This window comes from Pelodiscus sinensis, chromosome 19, assembly GCF_049634645.1.
Source record: "Pelodiscus sinensis isolate JC-2024 chromosome 19, ASM4963464v1, whole genome shotgun sequence".
In the NCBI taxonomy this organism is placed as follows: domain Eukaryota; kingdom Metazoa; phylum Chordata; order Testudines; family Trionychidae; genus Pelodiscus; species Pelodiscus sinensis.
In genome coordinates, this window is record NC_134729.1 from 576,501 (window position 1) to 582,500 (window position 6,000).

Genomic DNA, 6,000 nt, shown 5'->3' on the forward strand with positions numbered 1-6,000 from the left:
CACGACCCTCGGCCTCCCGCCTCCACTTCGTAGCTTGTTTTAGTTTAGCCCGATCCCATCAATATTTATTTTTAGGCTTTTTTTTTCATTTATGTTATCAATTTAAATTTTCACCGTTGCAGGAAACTCGGGGGGGGGGGACAGATGATGGGGGGAGAGCAGACAATAATTACCGAACGACGGGCGACGCAGCGATTCCAAAGGCTAAAGCTTTATAACCATTAAAAGGCAAATTGTTAGCATCGCCCGTCAAAACACACCGAGTAAATATCCCTAAATCACAGCCAGCCGGGTTCTCAGGCGGCGTTTGTCTCACTTTGCCGAGCTGGACGGTTTGATGATTACTGATGGAAATGGGTTTTGGCGGGCGGAGCGTGGCGGGCGAAATCGATAAGGCCGACACTTACCGACAGGAATCTAGACTTTCCGAGCCGGGTTGTGGGAGGCGGAGGGGTGCCAGCCCAGAGCAGAGCCACAGCAAGGGGCAGAGTCAGAAACTGGAGCAGGGAGCTGGGACTGAAAACCTCGGCCCTGGATTGTTCCTTTGGCTGCCGGCCCAGTCCTCCCCCTAGACAAAGCCAAATCACTCCCAGATCGTCACCCCAAAGCTGAGCTCAGTGGGGCAAGAAACCCAGGATCTTCCCCGTCCGGGTCTCTTTCTGGGAAGGGGGCCGGGGCTCTGGGGCTGCTCATGGTAGTAGGCTGTTACCCGCGTACGTGGCTGCTAGAGGAGACCAGCAAACACTTGGGTGAATCCAGCGCACGGAGCCCTGAGCTGGCAGGTTTCCCCTGGATGATTTCCTGGGGCAGATTTGCCATTCGCACTGGGTGGAAATGAAGAACCTGGTTGCATCTCTGTTTGTTCCATGCTGCTCCCCAGAGCTGGTGGCCCCCACAGAGACCCGGGTGCCCTGACTCCTTGCAGATTTGTGCCTGGGAAACTCATCTGCTGCTGCATCATCAACGCTGGGGGAAGCGGGGTAATTGGGCAGTTGAGGAGGGGAAGCTGGGATTAGCGGGGAGCTGTCTTCTTACTCTGCGTTCACACAGGGCCCATCACAAGACTGGGTGCTGTACAAATCCCCACAAGATGCAGATTCAGGTTTCTGCTCGGCCACTGACCTTGGGGCAGTCACACGTAAGCTGCTCTGTGCCTCAGTTTCCCCATCTGTAAAATGGGATCAATCCTTTCCTACCTCCTAGCGGTGTTTGGAGGCTAAAATCCAGCATGCTAGTAAGGTGGTGCTGAGAGCAGGGCCCCATCACTGGTTCCGTCACCCCCAAATGTTAAAAAACATCACAAGACCCAGTTAGAAAATCATGAGGTAAGTCGGGAGATGTCTGTTTTATTTGCCATCAGTGTTTTTACCCTCTGAGGCCGCGTCGTCCGGGTCTTTTCGACAGCCACCTGGGCTAGAAAGGTGCCTCGTCGTTACAAAGGAACCCCGAGATTCGCCCATGACTCCACGAGGTGGGAAATTAAGAAAAACCCCAAATATTGGGACACTTTCAGTCAATTCATTTGAGCTGGCCGCACTGTTTGAAATACCTAGGTAACAATAATAGCTAGCCCTTATCTAGCTGTAGATGTCAAAATACTTTACAATCAGGATCAATATCCCCATTTTACAGTGGGGAAAATTGAGGCATAGAAAACAGGGAACTGACTTGCCCAAGTGGCTGAATCCCAGCCCAGGGTTCTACCCACTGGACCGTGCTGCCTGCCAGTCAAGCTGTGGGGGAAACGAGAGGGATTTTTTAATAGAAAATTTCAGCTTCTTATTGGGAAACCATTTTTTTTTCAGTTGCCAAGAAAAAGAAGAAAACCCCCAAACTTTTGCAGGAGAAAGCAAGACACATTCTGTGAGTATTTTTGTTTAACTCAAAAGCCCCAATTTTCCTTAGAAAAAGTCTTTCAACTGCAAAGTTGTGGCTAACTCCTGTAGTCAGTGAATCTTGATGTAGCAGGGATGTCTGTGAAGGGGGCCCAGTCTGGGACAAGGGAGAGCTTGGTTCCATTTCCTTCTCTGCCACAGACTTCCTGGGGCTATTTCTACACTGCAGGCTTCTTGCGCAAGAAACTTTTTATGGAAGAGATCTTCTGCAAAAGCTTCTTGCGCCAGGGAGCGGCCACACTGCCAGGGCCGGATTAAGGGGGGGGGGGCCTAGCCAGGCAGCTCCCTGGGGCGCCAACCTACGGGGGGTGCCTGATTTAAGTGGTAAGGGGCACCGTGCGCCCGGGGGCGGGGACGCGCATGCGCCGTGCGCCCGCTGCCCAGGGCACAAATATGGCTCAGTCCGGCACTGCACACTGCATGGCCGCTCTCTCTCGAGAAAGCGCCGATAGCTATCCACAGAGTGGCCACCAGGGCACCTGTGCTTTTTCCTCTTTCCTGGTTTTGCTCAAAAAAACCCTGCTGCCCGTCCACACACACCTTTTTGCGCAAGAGCTCTGGCACCAGACGGAGTTAACCCTCGAAGGAGGAGGAGTCCCTTCCCCGCAGAACCCCTCTGCTCTTTCGTTTTACTTGCGCAAAAACCCGCTTGCGGTGTGGACGTGTGCAAACAACTCTGTCGTGTAGACCTAGCCTGGGTCGCCTTGGGTGGGCTGCTCAGTCTGTTTGCACCCCAGCTCCTCTGCACAGGGGGAGATCTGGGTCCAGCAGCCTCCATCAAGCGTCCCCTTCGAGTCACCCAGCTCCAGGCTACACGGGTGCATTGTGGGCCCCTGGGGCTCGTGGGTCGGGCTGGCTGGGCTGGTGCAGCTGGCTGCGTGGGGCAGGTGTGGCATGGCCGATTTCGCAGCCTCGCCCCAGCCATGCCCCTCCCTGGCAGCCTTCGTGTGTCCTCTGAGCACTCCTGGGACGCTTTGCTCGCCACCCGAGGGTGCTGCGGCTATTTCAAGGGCTCACAGCTGCAGCCCCTGCTGCGCCCGGGACCCAGGAGCCATTGAAATAGGATCCTGCTGCCAGCGCCAGTGCCTGGAAATTCGGTGGCCTGGGCAGCAGGATACAAATAGAACGTGGCCACCCCCTGCCCGGCCCTGGTGCCCCTGGAATCAAAGCACTGGCTGGGGCCGAATATGGCAAGTGGCGTCCCAGGTGGCTGCTTTGCTCAGTCTCAGCAGGCATCACCAGGGCGCACGGTACCAGGTGCCGGCGCACGGCCCTCTCCCCAGCTCCCCCGTTCCCGCGGGCTGGGCGGGTGGCCGCTGGGACCCGCAGGCCCAGGACCTGTGAGTCACTCCCCCTGCACCCCGGCCCCTGGGAGCACGGGGAGTCCGGGAGCGAGTTGCCAGAGCAGCTGGGTTCCTGCAGCCCCTCCCTGCGGCTGCGATTGGCGGGGTGAAGGAGACGCCCGGGCGCCTGGGTTCTCTCCCTCTGGCTTGCCGTGCACCCCGGGGCAGGCTGCTGAGGGGCTTTGTTTTGTGCCCCCAAATCACAGCACCCAAAATAGACAGGGGCAGGAGGTGGTGGTCACATGGTGCCTCAGTTTCCCCATTCACAGGTGAGCCCTAATCATTAATGCCCACAAGGCACCTGGCGCCCGCGGCCGGCAAACCAAAGCCTCCATCACCGCAGCCGGGCACCCTGCCACCCTCCGGGCACGGGGGTTGGAATCCGCCCACCTGGCTCCCAGCCCCACCCCCCCGGCCTTTCTCCGCAGCCCCAACTCGACTGCGCCAGCTCTCCAGACTTAAAGCCAATCAATTTCCAACGAGTAGCAGAGTTTGACGGGAAATTCATTCCAACCGGGGGCCTTGATTTATCTTTCAAATATACGGACAAGCGAGAGCATGATGGAGCCCATTAAAATGTTGGAAGATTGTTTTTATGATTGAAGTCTGTATTCCACCCGCCATAAAGGAAGGGAGCGCGGAGTCATTAGCATTTCCATGCTGTTATATTTCTGCCTGTCTCGGGCCCATAACTCATCTTTACGGCCTGTCGCATTGCTAGCTCTTTGATACAATGAGTATAGAGTTAAGCAAAACTACAACCGAGAGGAGATTCCAGCGAGTCACTGCCCTTCACGCAGGGTTCTCCTTCTCTCCCGGAGACATTTCTCAGGACGCTGAAGGAGCACATATGCGAGAAGTCATCCTCTCTCCCTTCCTATTTTTCATTGCTTTCCCTGCCGCCCCCCGGCCCCCTGCTCACCCACCCGGCGCGATGCAGCTCGCCCGTTCGCCCCCTCCCCACCGCTCTCCCTTGCTCGGGGCTCTTCCGGCCACTGCACAGAGAAAAGTTTGGGTGGCTTTTACGCCACGACCTTCTTTTCTCCCTTCCTCGCGCCGGGGGGGGGCCAGAGCAGGGCCCCCGGCGCAGGCTGCTCCAGCTGGAGTCCCCGGGGCTGGGGGAGGGAACGGCTGTGGGACACGGCAGGGGCTTGTCACGGAGACAGAGTCACCACCGGGGCAGGACAGGGGCCAGGACGCCTGGGTCCTGCTGCTGATTGGATGCGTGACCTTGAGCCAGAGACTCGCCGCGCCTCAGTTTCACCTCCCGCAAGATGTGCCTAATGGCGTCACCCTCCCCAGGTGTTTGAGAGTCTCAGACGCGAGGGGCTCGTTACTGGCGAGAGCAAACGAGCCCAGTGATTTAAAGGCGACCCCTTGACGCCATCCTACGAAACGCTCCCGCTGTGTGTGTGTGTGTGTGTGCGCGCGCAGCGCCTCTGCGCTATGCATGTGCTTTGTCTATTGGTGTGCACGCACATTGTGTACTGCATGCAATGTGTGTGTCGTGCGTGCTGCGGTGCGCAGGTGTGTTGGGTGCAGTGTATGTGTGTCGTGTGCCGTGTGCAATGTTTGGGTGCGGTGTGCGGCGTGTGCAATGGGGCTGTTTGTTGTGCAGGGGGAGAATGTGTTGTGGGAAGTGTGTTGTGTGCAATGTGTGTCTCATCTGCAGTGTGTGTGTATGTGTTATGTGCAGTGTGTGTGTGCTGTGTGAAGGGTATGTGCATTGTGTGTAGTGGGGTGAGTGTGTTGAGTGTAGTTTGTGTATTGTGAGCAATGTGTCTGTGTGTTGTGAGGTAGGTGGGTGTGTTGTGTGTATTGTGGGCTATCTGCAGTGTGCATGGTGTACAATGTGTCTGTGTGGTGCAGTGAGTGGAGTGTTGTGCGCAGTGCATGGTGTGTGGTGTGGTCTGTGATGTGTTGAACGCAGTGTGTGGTGCGGTGGGTGGTGTGTTGTGCACAGTGTGTGGTGTGCTGTGTGTGTGCATGGTGCGGTGGGTGGTGTGTTGTGCGCAGTGTGTGGTGTGCAGTATGTCAGTGTGCAGTGCGGTGGGTGGTGTGTTGTGTGTGGTGTGCAGTGTGTCAGTGTGCGGTGCGGCGGGTGGTGTGTTGTGCGCAGTGTGTGGTGTGCAGTGTGTCAGTGTGCGGTGCGGCGGGTGGTGTGTTGTGTGCTGTGTGTGGTGTGCAGTGTGTCAGTGTGCGGTGCGGCGGGTGGTGTGTTGTGTGCTGTGTGTGTGTTTTATCATTGCCTCATCCCTACCAGCCTTTGCAGGGCCTTAGAACCAGCCAGCAGCGTCCGGCTGGACATGCCGGGTGTGCGGGTGGCGCTCGAACGAGTCTGGTACCGTCCCTGCGCACACGTCTGGCAGGGACTGGCCGGCTCTTCTGCACTGGCCCATGCCCCGTGCGTGTGTGTGGCATTTGCCATGCTCCGGGGGTGCGGGTGCTCAATGCTCTGGGGTGTGTGTGTGCACGTGCGTGTGTGCTGTGCGCCATGCTCTGGGGGGGTTGTGTGCGTGTGTGTGTGCTGTGCACCATGCTCTGGGGGGTTTGTGTGCGTGTGTGTGTGCTGTGCACCATGCTCTGGGGGGTTTGTGTGCGTGTGTGTGTGCTGTGCACCATACTCTGGGTTTAGGGTTGCCGGATGGTTTCAACAAAACCCGACACTTCTATTTTCTCAAGTTGTTTCCTGAACAGAAAGCTCCAATACTGGACTGTCCGGTTCAAAACCCAACACCTGGCAACCCTGTCTGGGGTGTGTG

General features: G+C 57.1%; 1 long non-coding RNA gene across 1 annotated transcript in view; it reads left to right on the forward strand.

The window, feature by feature from the left end:
* The window catches only part of LOC142818902 (uncharacterized), a 58,892-nt gene that overhangs the window by 28,281 nt on the left and 24,611 nt on the right, over positions 1 to 6,000 (forward strand). The window contains exon 2 of the long non-coding RNA XR_012896597.1: positions 1,806 to 1,863. This is a non-coding gene — a long non-coding RNA (uncharacterized LOC142818902). The remainder of the gene's footprint in view (positions 1 to 1,805; positions 1,864 to 6,000) is intronic.